Raw genomic sequence first — 27,176 nt, forward strand, 5'->3', positions numbered from 1 at the left:
AAACCCGTGCGGCCAGCTGCACACTGTGGGAATGTCACTCGTGGACATTCCTGACTACACGACGAAGATGGCACCCTGCTCTCAAGCTCTATACGTTATGGGGGCGTGTTCCCTCGAGAGAGTGCGTGATCACCTGCCACAGCGAACTTGGACACGCCTCCCTCGGCAAACATGATTCATATAAGAATTTTAGGGGAGAAAACCGCTATAAAACCTGGCGGAGAAGACGGTCAAGAGGTCCCTCACATCATGTATCTTTCTGTCTAGCGAGACTTCGACTGAGAATGATTCTCAGTTGCTGTACGTGTACATAATATAAATAGTATAAAATTTTCCTTGCCTTCCTCGTAACCCAGTCTCTGGTCATCCTCGTTCCATTACAGGTCCGGCAATGCTACCCGAGTCGCAACACCATGGAATACTTGGGCAGGCTGCAGCTCGTTCACGAACACAAGCACACAGCACACACTCCCGCAGAGGAAATCACTCGCAGAATAGAGCGGCTTTTTTTTGTGCTTGATCGCGCCCAAAGTTCATATACGGGAAAGTTAATGATGATTTTTAAATTAACAATCGATTCATTCTCTTCATTCGGGAAGGTATCAGGCTTCGAAGGAGCATACTCCTGGTCTAATTGCTGCGGCTTTGCAGGCTAGGCTACGCAGGAAACAGAAGGAGGCGGCGATTTGTGACCGTGCTGAATCAGTGCGCCAAGTACTCCCGCATGTAAACGGGGAGAAGGGACAACAATCGTTTAGCCAATTACTGCACACATATATACCTTTTACGTCGCACTCAGTCAGAACATGAGCAGTCATGTAAGAATGACGGAATCAGGCTGTTGATGAGCAGCATGTAGAAATACAGCAAGGTATCTATAACGGGTGAACACCCACCATGGTTTTGTTTGGTTTATGGGGTTTAGCGCCCCAAAGCAACCCAGGCTTTGAGAGACGCTGTAGTGAAGGGCTCCAAAAATTTCGGCAACCTGGGGCACTTTAACGTGCACTGACATCGCACAGTACACGAGCCTCTAGAATTTCGTCTCCATCAAAATTCAACCACCGCGGCCGGGATCGAACCCACGTCTTTCAGGTCAGCAGCGGAGCGCCATATCCACTGAGCCAACGCGGCGGCTTGACACCCGCCATAGTCTTTCATAAAGTCAGCAATAAAATTCCAATAAGTAAGGGTGTGAGGTATACAGACGATCTCGCCTATTCACCGAAGTTTATAGGAGGTATTCAGAGGCCTGGACTGGTAATAGCTGGTGCTAAGAGTTAAGGAAGAATAGCTTAGTAGTCTGCGATTCGCCTTGCTGAATCACCCAAGAGGAGAATTCCAAAGCATGATTGTAGCGCCCAACCTTTGGCTGTGCCTAGAGCACGACCAAAGCGGGGCCGCGCGAGAAAGAAAATAGAGACGACGCGGGGCTGTAGCACATGATGCCACGGCAAGCAGTGCCATTCTTGCTGAGATCCGAGTCAGCTACCCGTTCCTTCAGTCCTTAGGCGTAAGCTTACAAGTGGTGACTTAGGACGAACACCATAACTGAGCCGGCTGACTACTCACGGAACGGGACTCGCGCATGCAGGACGTCGCGTCGCTGCGGCTTCGCCTCCCTCCCTTCTGGCGTCAGCACCCGCAAGTCTGGTTTTTGCAGATCCAGGCACAGTTCAGCCTCCATCGCATCACCTCGGAGACGCCGGGCTAATACCAGGTTCTCTCCGCGGTTCCTCCTGATGTGGCCTGCAAACTCTCGGATCTTCTATCGCAACCGACAGGAGATACACCTTATTAGCACTTCAAGAGCAAGGTGCTCGAGAGACTCATGCTGACTGATCGTGCCCACCCCTAGCAGCTCCTTACCGCGGAGGACCTTGACGACCGGCGCCCATCCCAACTGTTGCGCCGGATGCCGCAGCTTCTCGGGGAGCGCGACATCCCACCCACACTGCGTTGCTCCGAGAGCTATTCCACAACCGCCTCCCGCAGCCCATTTGCCTTGTCCTCGCGGCGGCCGGTGATGTGACCCTGTACCGCTTGGCGGACGCTCACTGATCATGTTCATTAGGTGGCTTCCCCGTCTGTCTCTACTGTCTTGTGGACTGCTGACATGGCGATTTCGCGCTTTGAGGCCCACCCCGATGAGCTCAGCGCCTCGGTCGCCGCACTCCGGGGCCCACCTAGGGAGGACCAATCGCCTCGTCCCAGCCATCGCTATCCTTCACGCGCACGTCCTGCTCGGAGCCCCAGCCCCCCATCTCTACGCTGGTACCACCACCGCTTCCTGCACCTGCGCCACACAAAGTGCCCATCTCCCTGTTCGTGGTCGGGAAACGCCCGCCGAGATCACTGACGGTGGCGTGTGATCTCGCTTGTCGTCGCGGCCGCCTTTTTATTATTACTGACAAGCTATCTGGCGTCCGGTTCCTCATAGACACGGACGTGGAGATCAGCTTTGTGCCCCCGGCTAAGGCTGACCATTGCAAGTCCACGGGGCACTCGCTTCGTGCTGCCAACGAATCGTCTATAGCGACATACAGTCTTCGCTCCCTCACCCTCAACTTCGGACTTCTCCGGACTTTCGAATGGGTCTTCGTTATCGCTGATATGGTCCACTCGATCATCGACTCGGACTTCCCCTCCTACTTGGACCTTAGCGTGCGGCGTCGTCGCTTGACTGATGGTTTGACTTGTCAGTCCATCTTTGAAGTCCTGTCTGACCATGCTCCCATCGGCATCCGCACGCTGATACCTTCCTCGTCAATTCGAGAAACTCCTGGGGGACTGTCCAGCACAAACCAAGCCCAGCAACTTTACTCAGCCGCCTAAGCATACGTCGACCCACCACATCGTCACGCGTGGCTTACCAGTGGCCGCTTGTGCACGCTGCATGTTTGGGGCCATCTGGTTATCGCTAATCGGGAGTTCGACCACATGCTGGAGTTTGGCATTATACGGCCGTCGTCCAGCGCGTGGGCTTCTCCGCAGCATCTTGTGCCCAACCGGGATCGCGGTGATTGACGTCCATGCGGGGACTGTCGAGCGTTGAACACCAAGGTTGTTCACGACAGCTATCCGCTGCCTGACATCCAGGAATTTTACGTCGCGCCTAGTCGGCTGCACCATTTTAGCAAAGTGGACTTGGTTAAGGAATACCATCAGATACCCGTCGAACCCGCCGACATCTGTAACACCGCCATCACGACACCCTTTGGTCTGTTTAAGTACGCGCGGATTCCTTTTGGGCTCCGCAACTATGCTCAAACCTTCCAGCGGTTCATTGCTGAGCTCACGCGGAGCCTCCCTTCGGTGTTCGTATACATCGGCGATGTCCTCATCGCCAGCCCTGCGCCTGAAGATCATGTGCGCCATTTCTGTGACTTCTTACAACGCTTACAGCAGTATGGCCCGGTCGTGAACGCAACCAAGTGTGTCTTTGGCGGCTGTGCACTCGAGCTCTTGGGACACCATATATCATAGCATCGTATCCGCCGTCTCCCGTCCCACTTCAAGATCATCCTGGATTATCCCCAGCCTTCTGCACTGGGCAAACTACGCCAATTCCTGGGGCTGGTGAATTTTTCTCGGCGCTTTGTACTGCACTGCGCAGAGCTGCTCCTTCAGCTCACCGATTCCTTCAGCCCACCGGGGCCCAGTTCTCTGTTATTTCCTGGTCAGCAGAAACCCAGGCTGCCTTTACTGCTCCCAAGCACGCTGACGCGAGCGCTGAGTTTCTGATCCATCCACACACCAACGCCCTCACTAGATTGATGGTGGATGCCTCTCATCAGCCTGTTGGAGCCATCTTAAAGAAGCTGATCAACTCCGAGTGGCAGCCTTTGTCCTTTCATTCTCAGAAGCTTCTTCCTGCTGAGATCCGCTACAGCGTCTTCGGCCGCGAGCAACTCGCCATCTATGCTGCCATACAGCACATTCGACACTTTCTGGAAGAATACAAGCTTCACTTCCTCACTGGTCACAAGCCACTGGCGCATGTTGTCCGGACCAACTCATCGAAATACGTGTCCCGCGAACTACACCATCTCGCTTACATCTCCGAATTTACAACCGAAATCAGTCAGGTGAAGGGTGCCGACAGCAGCGTCGCCAGTGCCCTTTCGCGTATAGCTGCTCTTGACTCTCCAGCTTCAATCACCGGCTGGGCCGCAGTCTCTCCTACCCAGCAGGATGACAGCGAGCTCAAGGCTTTTCGAGAGAACCCCCGTTCCCTCCGACTACGGCTTGTTACTCATTCGTGCTCACCTGAGATCTCGTGGTGCGATCTTTCAGCAAAACTTTCCCGCCCTTTTGTTCCAGCTGCACTTAACCGCACCAATTTCGACTCGCTCCACGATATTTGTCACCCAGGCATTGTCACCCAGGCATTTGTCACCCAGGCACATGTCTCCCCTGCCAGGCGACAAGTCTCCCGTCATACCAAGACTCCTCCCCAGGCCTTCCTTCCTCTCGGCCATTGTTTCGAACATGTTCATCTCGACATTGTTGGCCCTCTACCCGTGTTCCAAGGTTACTGTTCCATACTCACCATGGTCGATCGTTTCACACGCTGGCCAGACGCTGTTCCCATTTGTGACATCACCACTGAGACTGTTTCCCGAGCCTTCATTTCTTCCTGGGTGCCTCGCTTTGGTTGTCCTGACACCTTGACAACAGACCGTGGGCGCCAATCTGACTGCACCCTGTTTGCTTCCATTAACCGTATTCTCGACGCCAGGCATAGCCGCACCGCTGCGTACCACCCATGCGCCAATGGCATGGTGGAACACCTTCACCACCAATTGAAGGCTGCCCTAGGTACCCGTCCCAATTGCACCCACTGGGGTGATGCCTTATCCCTTGTGCTCCTGGGTTCACGGGTCGCTCTCCGAGCAGACCTACAGTGCTCTGCAGCAGAGCTGATGTACGGTAGTTCTCTGTGCCCTCCCGGAGACTTCCTCACATATGAGCAGCTACCTGCCCAGACGTAAGTTTCTGCGTCTCCTCGAATCTGTTAAAGACCTACGACCTATTCCTCCTGACCCTATCGTCTCAACACCATCTTTGTTCACCCGAACCTCGCCACTTCCACCCATGTTTTTTTCGCCGCGAAGCTACCCCAGCATCTCTCACCCCGGCTTACGACAGACCATTCGGTATCCTTAACTGCATCCTCAAAACTGACACCCTTCTCCAAAAGGGCCGCAAAGAGACAGTCAATATGGACCACCTCAAGCCGGCCTACATCGGCACCTCGCCTGAGTGCCGTCCTCCATCGGTTGCCCCCAGTCCGCGGTCTTCCACTCCTCCGTTCCCCGCCTGCGCAACCGGCCCTCGGTGCCGTTTCGGCTTCACGTCTAAGCGGGGGGCCCTGTAGCGCTCTCCTTTGGCTGCCTAGAGCACGGCCAAAGCGCGCCAGCGCGAGAAAGAAACTAAAGACGGCGCGGGTCTGTGCCACGTGAAGCCATGGCAAGCAGTGCTATTCTTGCCGAGATCTGACTCAGCTGCTCGTTCCTTCGCTCTTTGGGCATTAGCCTACATGATTAATAACTTAGAGAGGCAAGCAGAACGATGGGTTTGAAAATTAATATGCAGGAAACGAAGACCATGTTAAACTGTCGCGGAAGGGAATAGTAGTTGAGGATTGGTAGCTGGGCACTGGTGTAGTAAGCAAATTCGTGTACCTAGGGAAAGTAGTGTCCGAAGATCCTGATCCCGAGAGTGAAATAGCTAGAAGAATTAGAATGGGGTGCAGCGCGTATGAGACATTTTCTCAGATCATGAATGGCAGTTTACCAACACGCCTCAAGAGAAAATTACCCTATAACAGCTGTATCTTGCCGGTACTCCGCTATGAGGCACAAACGTGAAGGCTATACGATTAAAAGGTTCAACTTGACAACACAGCGACTATGGAAAGGACATGATAGGTGCAGAGTTAATGAACAGGAAGAGCGCCAAGTGGATCAGGAAACAAACACGGGCTAATGACATCCTAGCCGAAATCAACAAAAAGCGCTCTTGGCCAGAGGATGTAATGGGAAGGCAAGATAACCGGTGGTCGTTAAGGGTAGAAGACTGGATTCGAAGAGAAGTCTAGAATAACAGAGGCGGCAGGAAGTTAGGTGGCCGGATGAGATTGACAAATTTGCATGTATAAGCTGGCCGCAGCTGACACAGGACAGGGCTGATCGGAGGGATATGAGAGAGGCCTTTGCACTGCTGTGAGCGTAGTCAGGATGATGATGATGATATTCTTCGGCTCCATTCGCGGTGCCTTGACCGCCCCTTTCTCTACAGCCGCCTAATCATAAAACTGCGAGGAGCGACTGGCGGAGTCGTTCTGTTGTTAAACGATATTGATACGTTTGTTTCATCTTGTTGTCCTTGTCCTTGTCGTCGTCTGGGCTATTAACCACGGAATAAATCTTGCACTTCGCTCCTCTAGCCTACATGAGACAAGCGCCCTTCTCCTTTCCTTTCCTGCCTAGTCTTAACTGCAGAGCTACAGAAAGTTGAACTCAAGTATAATTTTCCATTATGACTACACTCTAAGAACTAAAGAGGAGTGCGGGGAACTCCTTTCGATGGAGTATACGCTTGTCGCATATTTCACTCCTTTTTCCAGAGTCGCCGCACTTCTGCTAGGCGCACTCCCTCTGCAGGAGTAGAAACACTCCTTTATTACGAATGGCTGGGGAAAAAAAAGCTGCGCCGGAGGGAGCATTCGAACCAGGAAACTCTGCGTTGCGAGCCGAGTGGGCTACCTCTCGCCTATACTTGGGACGAGTTGTACTGCTTTTCAGTAGTTATACATGCTAACATTTTGAGTTCAGCGGCAGTTTCGTGCGTATATGTCGCGAGTTCTGTTCTCTAAATTGGTAGATCGCTGGCTGGTTAGAGTTGGCACAGCTCAGTAAATGATGAAACAGTAAAGGCAACATCTGAACGCCACATCGCCACGCTAAATCTTTACTCGACAGCAATTTCATGGTGCACGGTACGTTGATTCGCCCTTCGCGAACGAGTTAACTGGTGTCCTGATGCACTATTATTCGTATTAAAATGATGTGTAGCTTCCCTAGAGCACTCGTCGTTAATTCATACCGTAGTAGGAATGCCATATAAAGTGTTTAGACTAATGTTTCGCCGTCGACCGCGAAGGTTTACGGGATCTGACAGAAGTGTTTTCCTTTAACAGAAGCATCGCTCGGTTCTGCGAACCGCTTTTTCTTGGAGGTTGTTGTGCTGAAATAGATGTTGCAAAATGTTAATGGCGGTTCCGAAGGGCATAAAAATATTCACACAGCATAAACTAATGTTTAGGATAAATTGCGACAGTTACCATGACAGTGTCTTCTTAAACGCATTCTACGGAAGTGCATGACTTCGCTGAATGGTATAGACTATTCAAAACCCCGCGGCGGTCGCATTTCAATAAAAGCGAAACGCCAAAGCCTCATGCACTGCGCGATAATATTGCACTTCGCTTTGGGATGTCGCGATGTCAGTGCAGTCGCTTTGGGATGTAAAATCCATTGAAATCAAATCAAACATGCTGTATCAATGCAACGCAATAATCTCCAAAGTGTACACTGCACGTATCGGTTATGTACAAGGTGTGGCTCTGTGGGCGGAGCACAGGACACTTTCTTGTTTGTTTGTTTTTGCTTATCACTAGTTTGCATGAGATGCGAGTCACAGGTCACTATATATATGGCTCCGCTGCAGTACAAGAGCTAAGAAAATAAACAACCTCCAACTCCCTCAGGCCCTAGAGGGAGTGCGCTCGCAGTTTTACTCTTTACCGAAGGAGGCGTTTCACTCCTTAGGGAATTTAGGCGGAGTAAACTGCTGCTAAAGAGAGTGCAGTAGCCGGTATACTCCATCATAGAGAGTATCAGTTCTTAGAGTGTATTGTAAGCGTGCGCCTTTTTAGATTGATATCTTTGTCTCCGTAAGTGTCGTTCCTTGTTAGCGAGCGTCCTTTCGTGTCCATATGTTTGTTTCTGTGAGGGGCCTCCACTCCGATTCAAGACTCGACTGGCGGTGCCACTTGTGTTCTGAAGTAGGGCGGAGCGCTGTTTCGGCCCCGCAGTCGGGCGTCCAATCTCATACGAGAGCTGAAACGCGGACCCAAGAACCCTCCGGCGTTGTAAGGAGCCCCTGCACGTGTTCCTCTCCTTTGTTTGTGTTTTTTGTGTCTTTTGAGCATAGTTCAATATCATCATCAGCAGCAGCAGCAGCATAACTACACTCACTGCAGGGCAAAGGCCTCTCCCATGTCCCTATAAATAACCCTGTCCTTCGCCAGATGCGACCACTGTATCCCCGCAAGCTTCTTAATCTCATCCGCTCACATAACTTTTTACCGTCCCCTGCTACGTTTGCTTTCACTTGGAATCCACTTCGTTTCTCTTAAGGACCACCGGTTATCTTGCCTTCGCATTACACGCCCTGCCCAAACCCATTTTTTCCTCTTGATTTCGACTAGGATGTCATTAACCCGCGACTTGCTCTACTAACGTCGACGGGAGCGTCAGGCACAGCAGCAGCAACATATCGAATGATATCAGACCAGAGAAAAAATATTTTATATTTTCGACTTTGATTTAAGCAGCGATGCGGCGTAGGCGAAGGAGTGGCTGAAAAACCTTCAGACGAGAGCTACCCTGCGCCGGTGGCCACAGCCATTTAGACTGGAAACCGCCAAATGTTCCTTGTTGGATCGGCCAAGGACTGGCTACGTTCCCGAAGCGAAGTGGGTGCCTGCTGGAGAACCTTTGAATAACACTTTCACCGCACAATTTGCAGTCAGACCTGAGCTTCAGAGAGATGGAGGAAGATGCAAGAGCACGTTCAGTAGCGAAATTAGTGCACGACAGCCTACTTCCACTCCAAGGTTCGTCTTTGCCAAGAATCCAACCTCGATTTTTTTATCACACGATCTGCCGAGCTAGTTGGTTGCAATCCATATGTATCAGCAGCGCGAACACAACTAGGAAAAAGATGCAGATAGGACAGCCATCTGTCCTCTCTGCATCTTTTTCCTGTTTGTGTTCGCGCTGCTGACACATATATATTTTTTTTGGCACGCGGGAACAAGTGTTGACCCGTCTTCGTTCGAGCAGCTATGCACCATGTTGCTCAGACGCGCTCACGACAACGATGACGGGCCGCCGCGGTGGCTCAATGGTTACGGCGCTCGGCTGCTGAGCCGAAAGACGCGGGTTCGATCCCGGCCGCGGCGGTCCCATTTCGATGGAGGCGAAATGCTAGACACTCGTGTACTGTGCGATGTCAGTGCACGTTAAAGAATCCCAAGTGCTCGAAATTCCGGAACCCTTCACTACAGCGTCCCTCATGGAGTTGCTTTAGGACGTTGAACTCTCGTAATCCGTAAAGTTCCGTAAACCGGAGATGTTGACGACCTTCTGCATGACATCATGGAGTTCGCGAGGATCGACCGAGAGAGAGGAGAAATTTCGCGATGCGCGGGAGAAAATAGCGGCGAGCGATCCACCACGCACGAAGGACACTGCCGGTCTGCCTGCGTGGAAGACCAACTACGATCAATGAGGAAGAGACAAGAGACCACCCATAACCAATTAAAGAGGCAAACGCAAATGGTACAAATCAAATGGTAAAACGCAAATGGTACATCTCATGGGACTGTCCCGAGGAGAAGCGCGAGATACAATGTTTGCGCTGCGGTAATAGCGGCCACACCCAGCGTCACTGTTCGCAGTCAACGACCAACAACCGACCCACACTCTCAGCGATACCGGTGAAGAAATGAGCGCCCCGGGAGCACTGCCCATGCAAGTCATCTGGAACGGCACGATCACGCTCATTGGCATGGTCGATAACGGTAGCTACGGATGCCTTGAGCGCGCACCTGCGGCTGCATGTTGCGGTGTGGAGCTGAGCTGACGAAGGACACACTGTCCTCACGGTTTCTTCAGTGAAGGCAGCCCGTCAGTAAGAGAGATCGGTAGATGTTACGCGGACATTGAGATCAGCGATGACACAGACAAGACCGTTCCTTTGCTTGGCTTTCCTGACGACACATTTTCGGTCGATATGCTAGTTGGCAGAACCTACAAAGAGCACCCATACGTAGCTAATACATCAGCATTTTTGGCACAGTAATGAATGTTCATTCTCACACCTGGAGGCGCTGAACAAGCCTGAACTGTGCGTGAAGGCTGCCAAAGTTAGTGTTCCTCATTCTAATACAAATAATTGGATAACTTTATGATCAGATTGCAATCACCCAGGTCGCGTTCTATTTTTAATCTCGAAGGTGAAAATCCCGTTGGAATGAAATAGGTAGAATATACTATGCCTGTCTTCATAAGCGGCGACAGGGATAATGTTATACGAAGAGGACGAAAGGCCAAAAGACCAAAAGAGGAGGACCAAAAGAGGAACCAAAGCCACTTTCATTACACCGGACGAAACGGGACAGCTCGAGCGGATGAGATTCGGACTCAAAAACGCTCCATCGGTGTTCTAGAGCATCAGGAATCGCGTATTGGGGCCATTGTCGGGCGCTATTCCTATGTGCTATTTCGATGACGTGCTCGTTCCTACTGGCAACTGGGGTGAGTTGATCGTCGGGTGGCGCCAAGCTCTCGAAGCCTTGAAAGAGTCGAATTTATCCCTTCAGCTCAGGAAATACGGCTTCGCAAACGGCAGTGTACAATATCTGTGATTTAGACTGAAGGAAGGAGCAATGCTCCTCGACGACGCCAAGGTGCAGGCAATAGCTTTGTTTCCTGCTTAGTGAAACGTTCATGACGTGAGGGGATTGTTGGGACTAACAAACGTCTTCTGGCGTTTTCTCACAAAATATGCCTTGATCGCAGAACCTCTCATCAGACTCACCAGGAAGGAGGAAAATTTTATTTGGGGATACAACAAGAGAGAAGTTGTGGAGGTCTTAAATCGAAGCTAACGTGTGAACCTGTCCTGAAGATTTATGGCCCAAAGACGGAAATAGAGGTACCTACCGATGCATGTGCGAAAGCATTAGCGGCGATGCTCCTGCATAAGAAAGACTTCGTGTGGCGCCTTGTCTACTGTGTCAGGAAAAAGACAACGGATGAGGAAAGCAATTACCATTCCTCTACGATCGAGTTGGGCTGATGACAATTGTTTCGGTGGTGGATCGTCTTAGACCATTATTGCTCGAGATCCATCTCACAGTCGCGACCGACTGCGAAGCACTGGTCTGTCTTTAATGCGTAACGGACTCTCAAACCACAAATCGTAAGGTGGTATGATTTGATACAGGAGTTCGAGTTCGCGATCATGCACCGTCTCGCAACAGGGATGTTCCATTTTGACTTACTTACGAGATACACTGTGGAAACTTCTAGAGGCACAGTGAAGTCCCTGCTCGAAGACAGGTTCGAGGTGTGTGTTGCGTGTGACCTCACCGGCTAGGTAATGGTTCTGCAGTGAGGAGATGAGCTGCGAGTGCTCACTGCCATTGTTGAAAAGCCTGAGAGTGATCGTACAAAAGAAGAGGAGGCAAGAGCGAGAGCTTGCAAAGTGACTGAAGGTAGGCTTGTGAGAGAGATTGAACAAGACGGCACTGTGTTCGAAGTTCAATTTCGTGCTGCCGCAGTGCAACTAAATGTGATTGCGGTGCAATCGCATGATTTGATTGGACATGTTGCACTAGACAAAACTCTCCAAAATTCACGAGAACTCCCGGTTTGCACAGCTAAGGAATTACGTCCGGAAGCACTCATTCAGTGTTTCGAATACATATGCTACCAAGTGCGGGCTGGCAGAGGATAAGGCCTATTAAAACAAATTCCTCCGAGCAAATGACCGCATGAAATATGGCAAGAAGCGCCACCATTACCTTCTTGTATTTATCGACAACCTCGCCAGATTTGTCAGACTGTCCGCTACGCAGGACACATCAACAAAACATGTGCTCCGTGCGCTAGATGAATTCATCCTAGAAACAGTTCTGCGAAAAACTGTATTCACCGGCCGAGGCAACTGCTTCACGTCGCGCACGTTTGAGGAGTTTTGCAGTGCACGAGCCGTACGCCATATGCTCGACTCCACCCGCCATCCGCAAGCAAGTGGCCTTGTGGAAAGGGTAAACGGGATGATTGTGCCAGTCATCAAGACTTGAACCAACGGCCCGCGATCAGCACGAACGACTCGCCAAGGTAGAACGCGACGTCAACAGTTGGGGGAACAAAACATAGGGGAAAACATCTTTCGAAATGCTGTATGGATACCAGCCAGAATTCTGCTCCAGCATCATCATTATCAGCCTGACTACGCCCACTGCAGGGCAAAGGCCTCTCCCATGCATCGCCAATTAACCGTGTCCTTTGTCAGCTGTGACCACCGTATCCCCGCAACCTGTTTAAGCTTATCCGCCCAACTAACTTTCTGCCGCCCCCTGCTACGCTTGCCATCTCTTGGAATCCTCTTCATTACATTTAAGTACCAGCGGTTACGAAGCCTTCGCGTTACATGCCCTGGCCAAGGACATTTTTTCCTCTTGATTTTGACTAGGATGTCATCAACCTGCATTTGTTTCCTCACCCACTCTGCCCGCTTCCGGTCTCTTAACGCTGCATCTATCATTTTTCTTTCCATAGCTTGCTGCGTTGTCTTTAACTTAAGCTGAACCCTTTTCGTTTGCCTCCACCTTTCTGCCCCATAGGTTAGTACCGGTAAGATGAAGATGTATGCTTTATTCTTGAGGGATGTTGGTAAGCTGCCGTTTATGATCTGAGAGTACCTGCCCTATATGCTCCACGACATTCTTCTTCTTCTAGTTATTGCCCTCTCGTGATCCGAATCAGTAGCCACTACCTTCCCTAAGTAGACGTATTCCTTTACCACTTCCAGCACCTCGCTACCGATTGTTAACCGCTGTTTCTCCGCGGAACTGCTAAACATTATTTTGGTTTTCTGCGTCTTAATTTTCAGACCTGCCGTTCTGCAGTGCGTGTCTGATACATTGATCATGCTTTGCAGCTCATCTCCAGAGCGACTAAGCAAGGTAATCCCATCAGTGAATCGCAAATTACTAAGGTATCGTCCCTTTCTGCTGCACCATATTTAAAAGGAGAGCCAGCAGCTTCAACGCCCGCTGGGAAGGCGAAGTTGGGAGCCCTTGTTCGGGAGTGCGTTCTTCTCGAACAGAAGAAAATCAGGGCAGTGTACGATCGCCGACATTGCCCGGCGCACATTTGCAACGTCGGCGACATCTTTTTCGTGGCTAGGGCTCCTGAACCAACTGGAAATCCCGCGAAAGCCCAGCCAAAGCACAGAGGACAGAGGAGCTCGACCAGTCTAAGGGCCCTCGTTACTGTGGCCCGTGTGCCAGAGTTAAAGGGGTGAACGCCAACGAAACTCCAAACAAGCTAGACACCGACAATATATTCATTGAGGAGGAAGGCCTTGTAAGTGAAGCTGAGAGTGTCCCGCAGCCGCCCAGACGTTCAACACGAAGACGAGCAGGGTCGAGCTGAACTGTTTCAAGGGCACGTTCAAAGATGCATGGAGTTTTTCGCATTCAGATGTATATTGATTGGATCCATTCTATTTTGGTTAGTTGCGTTCATTTATGTTCAGTGTTTTATGGGTGTTTTCGTGCGGTTTTTGAGTTTCGTATCGCTTTTTGTTCACAGATCTTAACATGGACGTTAAATTTGGTCGAATGCCCGCATGTAAGCGAGCGCCGTTTTACATTTATATCTTTGTCGCCGTGAGTGTCGTCCCTTGTCAGCGAGTGTTCTTTCATGTCCATATGTTTGTTACTGTGAGGGGACTCCCCTTTTTTTTAAAACCGGAGTGGCGGGTGTCTTTTTTGTTCTTAAGTAGGGAGGAGCGCTTTTCTGCCCAGCAGCCAGGCGTACAATCTCGTATGACAGCCGAAGCGCTGACCCACGAACTCTCTGTGTTGGAAGGAACCGCTGCACGTGTTCCTCTGTTCTGTGTGTGTTTGTGTGTTTTATGAGCGTAGTTTTGTGTGTCTAACTGAGAGAGTGTCAACTCTGACAAAGACCAGAACCGCCGTTATGTAACCCAGAGCCGGTGCGTGAGACGGGTGAGGCTAGTTTGCGTGCGGTGCTTGACTGTGCAAGTGCGCGAGTGATGTGCGTGACCATGTGAACATGAATTCTAATCTAACCCTGTAAATAGGTTTTGGTGTAAATATAGCCTTTTGTGTTTTTCCAAGTGTGCTTGTCTTTAATCTGCAAGTTTCTAACACTCTACAATTGCTCCCGAAGACCTCAATATGTGCTCTGAAATCTGGAATATCAATCACCTGTGGACTTTCTTGAGACTGAGCGTGTTGAGCGGTTACCCTGAGTCTGCAGGATCAACAACCAATTCACGTCGAGTGTGCAGACCGGCAGGGGTTCTCTAGACTTTGGCATTATTTGGGTTTTTAACTCGATAGCATTAAGGCTTTTGTTCTGCCAAAGATCCCGCGTTGGCGCTGTGAGCGAAAAATTCCCAGAGAAGCAACACAGGTGGGCCACCTGGGGGACGAGACCTTTTGGCGTAATCACAGCATGCCCATCTTTCTGTGACCACATTTCCCGCCGTGGCAGGTGGCAGTTAGCCTAATGATTGGTCATGAACTGTTGCTCGACAATAGCAACTTGGGTCGCACTAGCCCCACCGGTGGTAGCACCTGCCTTCGCAGGGCAGTGGCGCATCGCTTAACGGCTCCACCACTGCACCGGAAGTGGTATGAGGGCTCCCAGAGATCTATGAATGTTACGTCGAAAATTTCCAAATTCCGCAGAAATGGGCATTAACCCAATAACGGTAACGCGTCATACCCCTAAGGCAAAGGTTATTCGTTCCCTACAATTTTAGCATTGTGTTACTTGAGGGTCGGTAAATAATTAGAAGCTAAGAATAAGGGTAATGCTCACTGGAAAACGTGCCTGGATGGTAGGGTAGGCGCTGCCAATACTTTACAAAAAATCGGCTGGGGGTTAGCTCAGCCGTGGCTGGATATAAAAGGCAAAGCTCCGCGACTCTTCGTTGTGGTCTTTCAGCGTCTTACAGTCGCCGCTCAGCAAGGCGATGTTCCCACTCTTCGTCGGTCTCTGCCGCCAGCTTGGCACGTTTCCGCTTCCTTCTATTCGCTAAATCCCTCGCATGGTTGGCAATGTCAACCAAATGATCAGACTCGGTCCGCCGCCTGCGAGAAGGCGTCGGCTCCAACCAAGTCGCTTCGTCCATAGCGAGAAACTGGCAGGCGCGCACGCGAGAGTGACGCCTTCGCCTTTTCAAGCGAACGGAGTGATGTGGCTAGTTGCGGCGACGGGCGCGCGGCTGCAGCTGCGGCAAACAACGTGGTTAGTCACGTGACAGAAAAACCTGCATTGCACCTTGAAGGTACAATGTGTGAAGGTGCAATGTGGCGTCCCGGTGATCTTCGCTCCTGCTAGGCCAGTAAAGCTTTCAGATTTAAGAGTCTTTGTGTGCAGGCAAAGCTCGACATTTCTCCACCTATCCGCAAGGGGCAGATGTTTTTTCCTAAGACATGAACAACGAAAATTAGGGAAGCCACAGGTCGGATCGAGTAATCCAGACTGTCACAGTTGTACTGCTGTAATCCAAACTGTCACAGAAGTGGCGGCATCCTGTAAATGACTTACGTTTATATAAACTGATGCGTCCGCATTTCTTTAACATGGTGTGACCATGATTAACAAGCTGCTCTCGGAGGACCGTCGCCTTCGGGGGCCGCTCTGAGTGCGTGTTTGTGGATGGACTGCCGCCGCGCTCCCCGGTTAACTCTATGTTTATTCCCTTTCTGAACTTTCATCCACTCTAGCCAATTGGACTCTCGCTTTTGTTCTGACCTGTGTGGACAAGTATTTATTTCAACGTATAACTTAATTCAGTGTGTATTTAATGCGATGTCTTTTCCCACGTTTGTTGTGTAGGATATACATAACGCCTCTGTGAAAGGGCGCATTCTTCGTACCTAACCCATCAACTTTGTTTTGTTGTTGTTACCTCGTAACACGCCTCTGTCTCATTCATTGCGTTTGCTTACCGGCTACGCCGGGCATCGGACGGCCACCCCCTCATTGTCGTGACTCGATGATGACCTCGCGTAATCGCCGAACCCCTGACAGAAACAATAGTGCCCAAACCCTCCGAAACAAATACATCTGGCTTAATAGACATCGCTTGGTTGTATAGAACCGCTGTCATTTTCTCTGCATCGAGTAGACTATAGAGGAAATATTTAGTCATGAGTTTTATTAGGGTGGGTGTGTTGCGGTGTCACTGAACAATGCTTTAAAACGACGTTTGTTCTACCATCCTCGTCGGGTAGGGGGCAGCGGCCGCAAAGCGACTGTTCTGACGTCAGTGGCTAACCCCAGCTGCCCGCAAATATGCCACCCCGTTGCTTTCGTTTGGTTAAAAATTAGATGAAGAGAAGTCAAGTTTTACGCTCGGTGCGAGCAGTACATCAATGAAGGCGCATTTATCATCCGTTGTCTCGTCCGCAGGTCTCGTTATATATTGGCGCGTGCTCATGGGAGCGCGCCGACAATGAAGACGAAGTGTGCGTGTGTCGGTGGACGAAGACGAAGTGTGTGTGTGGTTCGGACAGCCATCTTGTGAGTTCTCTGCTGTGCGCTGAACTTCGATTGACCTGTGATCTGTGCCGGCCCTGTCCTCGTTACATTTTTGGTGGAGGTGCGGGGTCCTTTCCAACATCTACGTGCCCCGAAGGCTGTCTATGAACACGGATTTGACACCGATTCATCGCAGTGCGAGCCGCCGACTCCAAGGTCAGTCACCAGAGTTCGGCCCGTTATCCCCTAAGACCAGGGCTCCAGCCGCGACGCGCAGGACTGGCGCGGCACCACCTATGGCTAACAACGGAGACGCGGCAGCTATGGCTGACAACGAAAACCCAGCTGCTCATTTCCTGGTCCTCCAGCCGCGAACGCCGCCGACCTTCCATGGCGAAGTGTTTGAGGACGCGGAGGACTGGCTTGACCAGTTCGAGCGCGTTGCCAGGTACAACGGCTGGGATGCGGAGCGGAAGCTGCACAATGTTTACTTCGCTCTTGACGACTCGGCGCGGACGTGGTACGAGAACCACGAGACAACGTTTCCTTCTTGGGAACGGTACCGTAGCCAGTTGCTGGCGACCTACGTCAACACCGACCGTCGGGAACGAACTGAGTCGGCACTGCAGTCAAGGAACCAGCGACCCAATGAGAACGTCGCAATGTATTATGAGGACATGACACGACTGTTCACAATTTGGATCTAAACATGGCCGAAGACAAGAAAGTGCGCCACCTGATGCGCGGGATAAAAGAAGAACTGTTCGCTGGGCTTGTGCGAAACCCACCTAACACCACATCGGAGTTTCTATCAGAGGCCACTACCGTCGAAAACACCCTGCAACAACGCGCCCGCTATTACAATCGCGCCGTGAACACCGTATCTCCTGCCGACTTTGCGCCAGCCTCCAGCGACTCCGCTGACACCCTGCGGGAGCTGGTTCGATCTATGGTCAAAGAAGAGCTGCACAAAATGCACCTCTCTGCCCAGTCGCAGCCGCAGTGTCCGTCGTTAGCACATATTATCCGAGAGGAAGTGCAGCAGGCGGTCCCTGAACCTGTTGCCCCTGCTGCCCTTACACCGACGCCCCCGCGCCAGACGTACGCGTCGGTACTCCGGCAGAACTGCGACCTCACCCCTTGGAGCGCAAGCCCACCTGCTTTCCAGCCGCGGCCCCCGCCTGTCCCTCTGTTGGCCGAAGCGAGGCTGCGGAAGACGGACGTGTGGCGGGCACCTGACCAGCGGCCCCTTTGTTACCACTGCGGTGAGGCTGGCCATATCTTGCGGTGGTGCCCCCTTATCGCCGAGCTGGAATTCATGGATTTCATCCGCGAGTCCCCTGTCCGCTCAATTGCGAACGGCCCCGCGAAATTGAGGAGCACCTGTCAACGCGCCGGGATCACACTGATTTCCCTCGCCCTGACTACCGCCCACCAACCTTTACCCGCTATCGTTCGCCGAGTCCTCGTCCTTCGACAAGCCGTTTCAGCCGCTCACCGAGTCCTCGCCTGGGAAACTAGACCTAGCGGCCTGCGGAGGTAAGGCCGCTGACAAGCGAACAGCCGAACATCCTCCATCGCGTTCCCGACCAGACGACGGCTATCAAACGAGGACACGTGATGATTACAAAGGATGTGCAGTTTCGGACTTACCGGTCGATATCGACGATTTAGCAGTTACGGCATTGGTTGATACGGGAGCGGACTATTCGGTTATGAGCAACGAGCTAGCAAAGGAACTGAGGAAAGTTTTAACCGCGTGGACTGGGCCTCAGATTCGCACAGCTGGTGGGCACCTAACCACCCCTGTTGGCCGGTGTACGGGGAGAGTCACAATCGACGGATTTGTTTACGTTTGTGACTTTGTTGTTCTACCTCACTGTTCGCGCGATGTCATTCTCGGCCTAGACTTTTTACAGGCTAACGGCGCCGTTATCAATTTAAAAGAGCCGCGCGTGACGTTTTCGCCGACGCAAGCAATTGAAAGAGCCGACCCAGACGACTCCAGGATGCCCGCCCTGCGTATTGCTGCTGATGACGTGACGGTGCCTCCGCGGTGCAGCATGATGGTCCCCGTGGAAAGTGACTCGCCCGGTGTTCGAGACGTTAGGCAGAGAGAAACGGCAGCCTTCTACTCGAGAAAGGAATCTGCGCTGCAAGAGGGCTTGTTCGCTTACAGGATCGCTCTGCGACACTCTTGATCACCAACTTCGGAACCGAGTTCCAGCCCATTGCGAAAGGAACGGCCGTCGCATACGTTACCGACTTTGTTGAGCCCGCAGAAATATGTGCTCTGGAGTTACCGTCGCCGGACGGACGCGATGCAACAGCCGTTATGTCTACCGTGGACATTAATCCCGGCTTGTCGGTGGGTCAGAAGGAGCGCCTGTTAGAGCTCCTTCATGATTTCGCAGAGTGCTTAGCCACGACATCAAAGGTAGGGCGCACCCCGGTAGCCAAACACCGCATCATCGTCAACGAGGAGACTAGCCCCATATCCCAACACCCGTACAGAGTGTCGCCGATGAAACGGGAGGCTATACGATCCCAAGTGCAAGAAATGCTTGCAGACGACGCAGTCCAGCCGTCCACGAGCCCCTGGGCTTCGCCTGTGGTATTGGTGAAGAAAAAAGATAACACCTTGCGATTCTGCGTCGATTATCGGAAGTTGAATCGTGTCACGAAACGTGACGTTTACCCCCTTCCACGTATCGACGACGCCTTGGATCGACTGCGTGACGCTAAATATTTTTCTTCACTCGACCTTAAGAATGGCTACTGGCAGATCAAAGTGGACGAAAGGAACCGAGAGAAGAGAGCGTTCGTGACACCTGACGGCCTTTATGAATTCAAAGTGCTACCCTTTGGACTCTGTTCTGAGCCAGCAACCTTCCAACGCATGATGGACACCGTTCTTTCTGGGCTGAAATCGCAGACATGCCTAGTGTACCTTGATGATGTTGTCATTTTTGCTCCTAGTTTCGAGGAACACCTCAACCGGCTGCGAATAGTGTTACAGGCGCTCCGTTCGGCACAGTTGACGATAAAGCCACAAAAGTGCCACTTCGGTTTCGAAGAGCTCAGTTTTCTTGGTCATGTGATAAGCGCTGACGGAGTCCCTCCTGACCCGGAGAACACTGCCGCTGTGGCACAGTTCCCGCGCCCAACCGACAAAAAGTCCGTTCGTAGGATTCTGTGCCTCTGTGCCTATTACAGACGTTTCGTTGAAAACTTTCACACAATTGCCGAGCCCCTTACAATGCTTACTAGAGACAATGTATCTTTTGTGTGGCATGATGATCAGGAAGCTGCCTTCAACGAGCTACGCAGCCGCCTGCAGACTGCCCAATACTCGGCCATTTTGATGAACGAGCTCCCACTGAAATACATACTGACGCCAGCAATGTTGGCCTCGGCGCTATTCTCGTTCAGTGGCAGGACCGCAACGAGAAAGTCATAGCGTACGCCAGCCGCTCCCTCTCGAAAGCATAGGCAAACTACTCTACCACAGAGAAGGAATGTCTTGCGGAAGTGTGGGCGATTAGCAAGTTCCGACCATATCTCTATGGTCGCCCATTTCGAGCAGTAAGTGACCATCATTCGTTATGCTGGCTAGCCAACCTCAAAGATCCTTCGGGGCGGCTTGCGAGATGGAGCCTTCGGCTCCAGGAATACGACATCACGGTAGTGTACAAGTCCGGCAGTAAGCACAATGACGCCGATTGTTTGTCACGTGCACCTGCCGACGTTGCTCCGGCCGAAACGGAGGACGACTTCCCGTTTTTTGCTCTCGTCACGTCGTCCGATATGGCCCGGCGTCAACGGGCTGACTTAGAGTTACGTCCGCTCATCGAGCATCTGGAGGGCCTTAACGTCGCTGTTCCGCGGCTTTTCGTTCGATGTTTTGGTTCCTACGGTCTCCGAGATGGCGTCCTTTACAAGAGGAACTTCGCCCATAACACAGAAACCTTTCTTCTGGTTGTGCCATCCGAACTCCGTCCAGAAATCTTGCACGCCTGCCACGACGAGCCATCGGCTGGCCATTTGGGTGTTACGCGGACGTTTGCCCGCATTCGTGCGAAGTACTACTGGCCAAAGTTGCTCTCATCAGTCCAGCAATATGTGAGGACCTGCCGTGACTGCCAGCGACGAAAGACACCACTAGCTAAACCCGCAGGGCTTCTCCAGCCCATCCCACCGCCTACAACGCCTTTCCAACAAGTGGGCATGGACTTGCTGGGCCCATTCCCATTGTCTTCCTCTGGGAACAAATGGATTGTTGTTGTGACGGACTACTTAACGCGGTACGCCGAGACACAAGCGCTCCCCCACGCCACTGCTGCAGAAGTGGCTCAGTTTTTTATGGCATCCATCGTCTTGCGTCACGGTGCGCCATCAGTCGTCATCACGGACCGTGGAACCGCCTTTACGGCGGCATTAATGCAATCTCTCTTCGAACTTACCCACACCAGTCACCGGAAGACAACAGCCTATCATCCCCAAACAAACGGCTTGACTGAACGCCTAAACCGGACGCTTGCAGATATGCTTGCTATGTATGTCGACGTTGAGCATCGCACGTGGGACGAAGTTCTTCCTTATGCAACCTTCGCCTACAATACGGCAGAACAGGAGGCTACCCGTCTTACACCTTTCCAGCTGGTCTACGGACGGTGTGTCACTACCATGCTGGATGCTATGCTACCCGCTGCTGACAACGACGGAGACATCGGCCCCTACGCTGCCGTTGACACATTCGTCCAGCGGGCTGAAGAAGCCCGCCAACTCACAAGGCGCCGGATTCGACATCAACAACAACTCGACCCTGGTCGCTACAACCTCCGACACCGATACGTTCGGTGTGGGTATGGACACCTGTGCGCCGCCGCGGACTCTCCGAAAAGCTCCTCCGACGCTACTTCGGTCCGTACGAGGTGGTTCGTCGTGTAAGTGATGTCACATACGAATTTGTTCCGCGGGACACGACCTCCTTACCACGTCGGCGCCATCCGACCGAGACTGTCAACGTGGTGCGCATGAAGCCCTATCATGACAGGCTGCAACCCGCCGCTTTACCAGCTTAACAGCTCTCTGTGTTCTCTGCCCTCCGCCATCTATACCGAACATTACCTTTGCCGTCCGTGTTCGTTTCCGGCGTCGGGCAGCCGCATTGATGGAGGGGGTGATGGCGCGTGCTCACGGGAGCGCGCCGACGATGAAGACAAAGTGTGCGTGTGTCGGTGGACGAAGAGGAAGTGTGTGTGTGGTTCGGACAGCTACACCTTGGCCAATCCCCCCACGTGGGTATGTGCCATTATAAAAAGGTGAAGAAGAAGAAGAAGTTCGGACAGCCATCTTGTGAGTTCTCTGCTGTGCGCTGAACTGCGCTGGAACTGTGATCTGTGCCGGCCCTGTCCTCGTTACAATATTAGTCCACAGCGTCAATTTATGCCAGGCAAACTCCACTCTTGTTTCGTTATAGTTCACCGCCGGTGGTTATTTTGCACTCATGCTGAGTTATAGGAGCTTAACACCTAGCGTTTCGCAGTAAAGCACAAACTAATGCCACCATGCATAGCTCCAGATGTTGAGAAAGTCAGACATCCTGTTTCAGCAACAGCTGCAGCGCACCAAAGAGTCTGATCAAAATGGAATAAAACGCCAGAACGAAAAGCTTTTTACGAGGTACCCGGGTTCGAAACCGATCGCGGCGGCCGCCTTTCGATGGAGGCGAAACGCAAGAGGCGCCCGTGTGCTGTGCGATGTCAGTGCACGTTAAAGATCCCCAGGTGGTCGAAATTATTCCGGAGACGTCCACTACGGCACCTTTATCTCTCTTTCTTCTTTCACTCCCACCTTGTTCTCTTCCCTTACGGCGCAGTTCAGGTATCATCCGAGATATGTTAGACATACACTGCGCCATTCCCTTTCCTCAAAAACCAATTTACCGCCTAGCCGGAAACCCTTATTCATCGGCTCTGTTGCGACCGCGTATCACGACGTGACGCAGGCTTGCTGAATCATGCCCAACAATTCTGGACAAAAGCGTTTTTGCCTGGGAAACCGTTTAAGAGAACAACTTTTTATATAATTTAAGGTTTCACTGCAACAATCGATATTGCAGATCACCCGACGCCAGTCTTGACATTTTTTCTATTAACATTTTTGCTATCAGCAAAAGCCTTACCATTAGTTTTCTATGGCACTCTTTTCGATGTGATCGATGGAAACACTACAAACGAAAGATTTCGGCACATAACAGAAGAATGTACCCTTACCTTCATTTTTTTCATAGTTTTCGGGTAGAGCGCACAATGTCCCTTGTAATGCACTAAATAATGATTTCCCCATTTTTTGTATTAAAGCATCTTTTGGCTAAACGCAGAAAGTTTTAAGTATAAAATCGCTCATAATCCGCATTAACAACGCCTTCCCTTTGCATATTTTCTGATCACACTCGAAGTACTCCTTCTAGACTAGTATATTTTACTTTCGTTAAATTCACCACTAAGTACTGCTAAAAAAAGAATCTATAAAATCACCAATTTATATATATTGGTAACGAAGACTAGCTTCATTTTGCGACTAAAACATTTACTAGGCTGATCATGGCCGTAACAAGATAAGGGTAATCTCGCAACGTTTCGCCTTAACCTTAAAACGCATTCTCTGATGCTCCTCAGTGACAATAATGGAATGCCACACCAGACATTTGTTGAAGGTGTTAAAAAATCAGCAGCACTAAGCGTAATAAATATTTGCTTCTTAAGATGGGTACAAAAAGAAATTAATTTCCAGCTATGTACACGTGTAACTTTGCCCGACTCTTGCCCGCTTTTTGTTTTAATAAATTTTATTTGTTCGAGAGGGAGTGGGGAACAGCGTGAGATCGCTTTTCATCTATTTTTTCCTCAATTATATGCAAACCCTTCTGTTCGAAGTACTGCAAAAACATATTTTGGCTTGAATTTCTCAGCAAAAAAAAAAAGCCCAACCATGGTTCTAACCCCTATGCCTGCCAAGAAGGACAATTTTGAGGACGATAATAGGAGAAGAAGCACCAAGAGATTGAGGTTGAAATTTTCGTTCAGCATTTATCGGGCTTTCCTACAGTCATCAGCAAAAACTCGTACTGATAGATTGGTAAGTTTTTTTTATTAGGGGTTGAAATGGTCTTGAATTTATCGAAGAATGTACAAATTTGATTCGGATTTAAATATATACTGTCACTGGCACTGTTCTTTCCAATGTTCCTCAAAAACATTTAGTAACTGGTAATTCTACATAAACAATAAAATGTTTTATTAGGTTGGTTTTAAATTATAAAACTAAATGCATAATGCAGATCATAATATATTCAGGAACCCTTACTAGATATTGTCTCTTAAAGAGTAACGCCATACTGTAAGAGCGCAAAAGAGGACCATCCAGGAAAGCGGCCAGACATCTTGCTTTGTCTGCCGTCTTTCGCGCTGTTAAAGTATGCCAGATTGAAACCAACTCGACCAGCCTTTTGAAATCAAAAAGAGTTAGGGTCATGAATTCGACTTCGAACGAAGATTACGTAATAACAATTTACTAACCATATTGACAAGATGTAAGAAAATAACTTGGAATCATGTTTCTCCTTGTTAACCGCGTGCTAATTACGTAAAACGCTAATAAAACTGATATTTTTTGTGCGTTCTGTAATGCTTGATAATGACAGCAGAAACTAACATTATATTGTTTCTAGTTTGAATGTTTTAATCGAAGCAAAACAAAGTCAACCAGCGAGGGGGGAGCCTCAAGGCACCTAGCCAACATTCCGACAAGACGACTGCTCATCGACTGGGCAAAGCGTTCACCATTGGCAGGGGTTAAATACGGCCTTCACTCTACTACATTCATCCGCTCATCTGAAAACGTTAATGTTCCTTCTGTCAGAAACAATACGTTGGTGAAATAGCCCAATAAATGAGCACTGAACTAATCACTATCGCGATGGCAAAGGAAAAACGTGCCAAAGGCTCCTTCGGAACATTTTACTCAACATGGCCTTAACTTGAATAAATAAACTGTTCACTCTGCAATCATACTTTATATTTGCAAGGGATAGAGAATACAGAGAGGCGTTTCTAATCCACAATTTAAAACCTTACAACCAGCAGGGATACTATCTAACGGAAACTTTGAATATCTAGGGTATATATTCCAGCACAGTCGCAATCCTTTAAAAGACTCTTGTATTTGCTCCCAGCAATACACCGCAGTACACAATCTCGCTGCACTAGTCTTCCCAGTCCTTCACAACGCCTGTTTATCATTTCTTTCCTGAGCCGCCACGATGGCTCCCTGGTTATGGCGCTTTGCTGCTGACCCGAAAAACGTGCGTTCGATCCTGGCCGCGGCGGTCGCATTTCGATGGAGGCAAAATGCTAGAGGCCCGTGTACTGAGCGATGTCAGTGCACGTTAAAGAACCCCAGGTGGTCGAAATTTCCGGACCCCTTTACTACAGCGTGTCTCATAGCCTGATTCACGCTGGGATATTAAACCCTATAGACCCAACCATTTCCTTCGTCCTACGCCCCACTCCCCTTTTTGTCATTGTTATCTTTTATCCTTTTATACATTTACTGCACGCTCTGCATCTCCTACATTCATCTCTCAGGGACACTTACTATTTGCACTCCGCTCCTCCCCTTTTTTTCGCTCTTTCTTTCTCGTTTTCCTTCCCTTCTTAAGGACACCTTATCATTAAGCATTAAGGGAACCTTGTCGCAGAGAAGCCGGCGTGGTCGTCAGCGTCATTAGCCATGAGTGAAAAATCGCCGAAGAATCCCCAGAAGAGCAACCTGGGTGGCAGGTGGGCCACCTACGTCACGTGGCTTTGTGACTTCATTGCAACCTGCACAACGGATTCTGTGTAAACTGCCCACAGTGGCAGGTGCCAGTTAAATTAACGACTGGACGCGAGAGGTCGCTCGACAAGGGCAAACAGGTTCTCACAAGCCTCACCGGCGACAGCAAGGCATTTGCTCCTCGCTTAGCCGCTGCAACATTGCGCCAGGTGTGGTACGAGGACTCCCAACAATCTATCATTGTAAATTAAGAGAATATCCAATTTCGCATATACGGGCCTTAACCCATGAACATTATCGAGTCTTACCACTGAGGAGGAGTGTGTATGGTCCCCAGGTAGTTTTTATGTTAAGGCAACAGCAGCAAGGCTTTCGGCCTGCAGAAAAATCGGCGTCGTCTTTGTCTGCGTCATTTGATTTGTGAGCGAAAACTCGGCAGAGGAGCAAACTACGCGGGCCATCTAAGTCACGTGACCTGTTGACGTAATCACAACCTGGCCACCAGATTGTGAGCAAACTGATCACCGTGACAGGGGGCGGTTAAATTAATGATTGATTACGAGAGGTTGCTTGAGAAGAGCAAACTTGGTCACACAAGCCCCACGAGCCGCAGAACCTGCCATGGCAGGGCACTGGCGCTTCGCTTAACCGCTGCACCGCTGCGCCAAGAGGGGTGTGAGGACTTCCATGGCTCCATGAAGGTCAGAAATGACCAATTGCGCCTGTATGGGCATTAGCACATTGAAGGATATTAGACACAACATTTTTGCTTCCAAGTTTTCTTCTTTCAAACGATGCCCTATGTATAGGTATACACGGAGCACCCCGTGGCACTCGCCTATGACCACTAAATATAGTATCACTATTTCATTTTTTTTTATTCTAGAACAGGATGAGAGAAGAAAATCAATTATAAAATATTTATTGGTCGTAGGTGAATATCACGCGGTGACCCATGTACGCCAATGTCTAACACATCGTTTCAAAGACGAGAACATGGATTAAAATGACGTGCCTGCACTCCTTAACGCTATCGTGTCATACCCTTGAAGCGGAGCTAAATTGTGACCTGCAATTTTTTTTTAGATTCTTCTAAGATGACATAGAAGTGTTTATGCCATTCCGTCCTTTCTCTTTTACTTTCGTTGTCTCTGCCCCATTTTCTTTGTATTATTTCACCACATTTCTTTTAGCGTGGTGCTCAACCGCTTTATGCCAGGTTTCCTAGCTGAACCCATTTCGTACCTCGCATGACTCCGGGTATAGTTCTCCATGCCTGGACAAACAACCTATCAAGACCATGCTCGATATGTCTCCACCCCTCCCGGATTTCATTCCGCTCAGCTGGCGTATTTCTCTATCAAAGTTTCACAGGCCGACCGGTTTATTCCTCTTTAGCAGCCATCTTACCTGGACAAGATTTTCAAGTTCACGCTTTCCATTCTAACATCCTTCCCTCATGACACCCTCCTTCTCTTCACCGGGCTTTCTCCTCGAAGTGAAGGCTCCATCTAACCACCGCCAATGATGAACTCTCTGCCAAGACGAACACAAGTCCTCTTGCCGAAACGTTGGCTAAGCACCCTGAGGCTCTCGCCTCTTTTGTTCACTTTGTTATGTGCTGTCCAGAAACCCACCTTCCTTCCTTTCAGGCAGTCATTTAAAGGTTATTGTGTTAGTAAAAAGTGCCTTAAAGAAAGCACGAACATCTCCGAATAATGAGCTTTT

General features: G+C 50.3%; 1 protein-coding gene across 1 annotated transcript in view; it reads right to left on the reverse strand.

Moving 5' to 3' along the window:
- LOC149357990 (uncharacterized) overlaps positions 1-27,176 on the reverse strand; it is an 81,779-nt gene that overhangs the window by 45,991 nt on the left and 8,612 nt on the right. The gene's annotated exons all lie outside the window — the stretch shown is intronic.

The sequence above is a fragment of the Amblyomma mixtum genome, chromosome 3 (assembly GCF_055824585.1).
Source record: "Amblyomma mixtum isolate Tamu chromosome 3, ASM5582458v1, whole genome shotgun sequence".
Taxonomy (NCBI): domain Eukaryota; kingdom Metazoa; phylum Arthropoda; class Arachnida; order Ixodida; family Ixodidae; genus Amblyomma; species Amblyomma mixtum.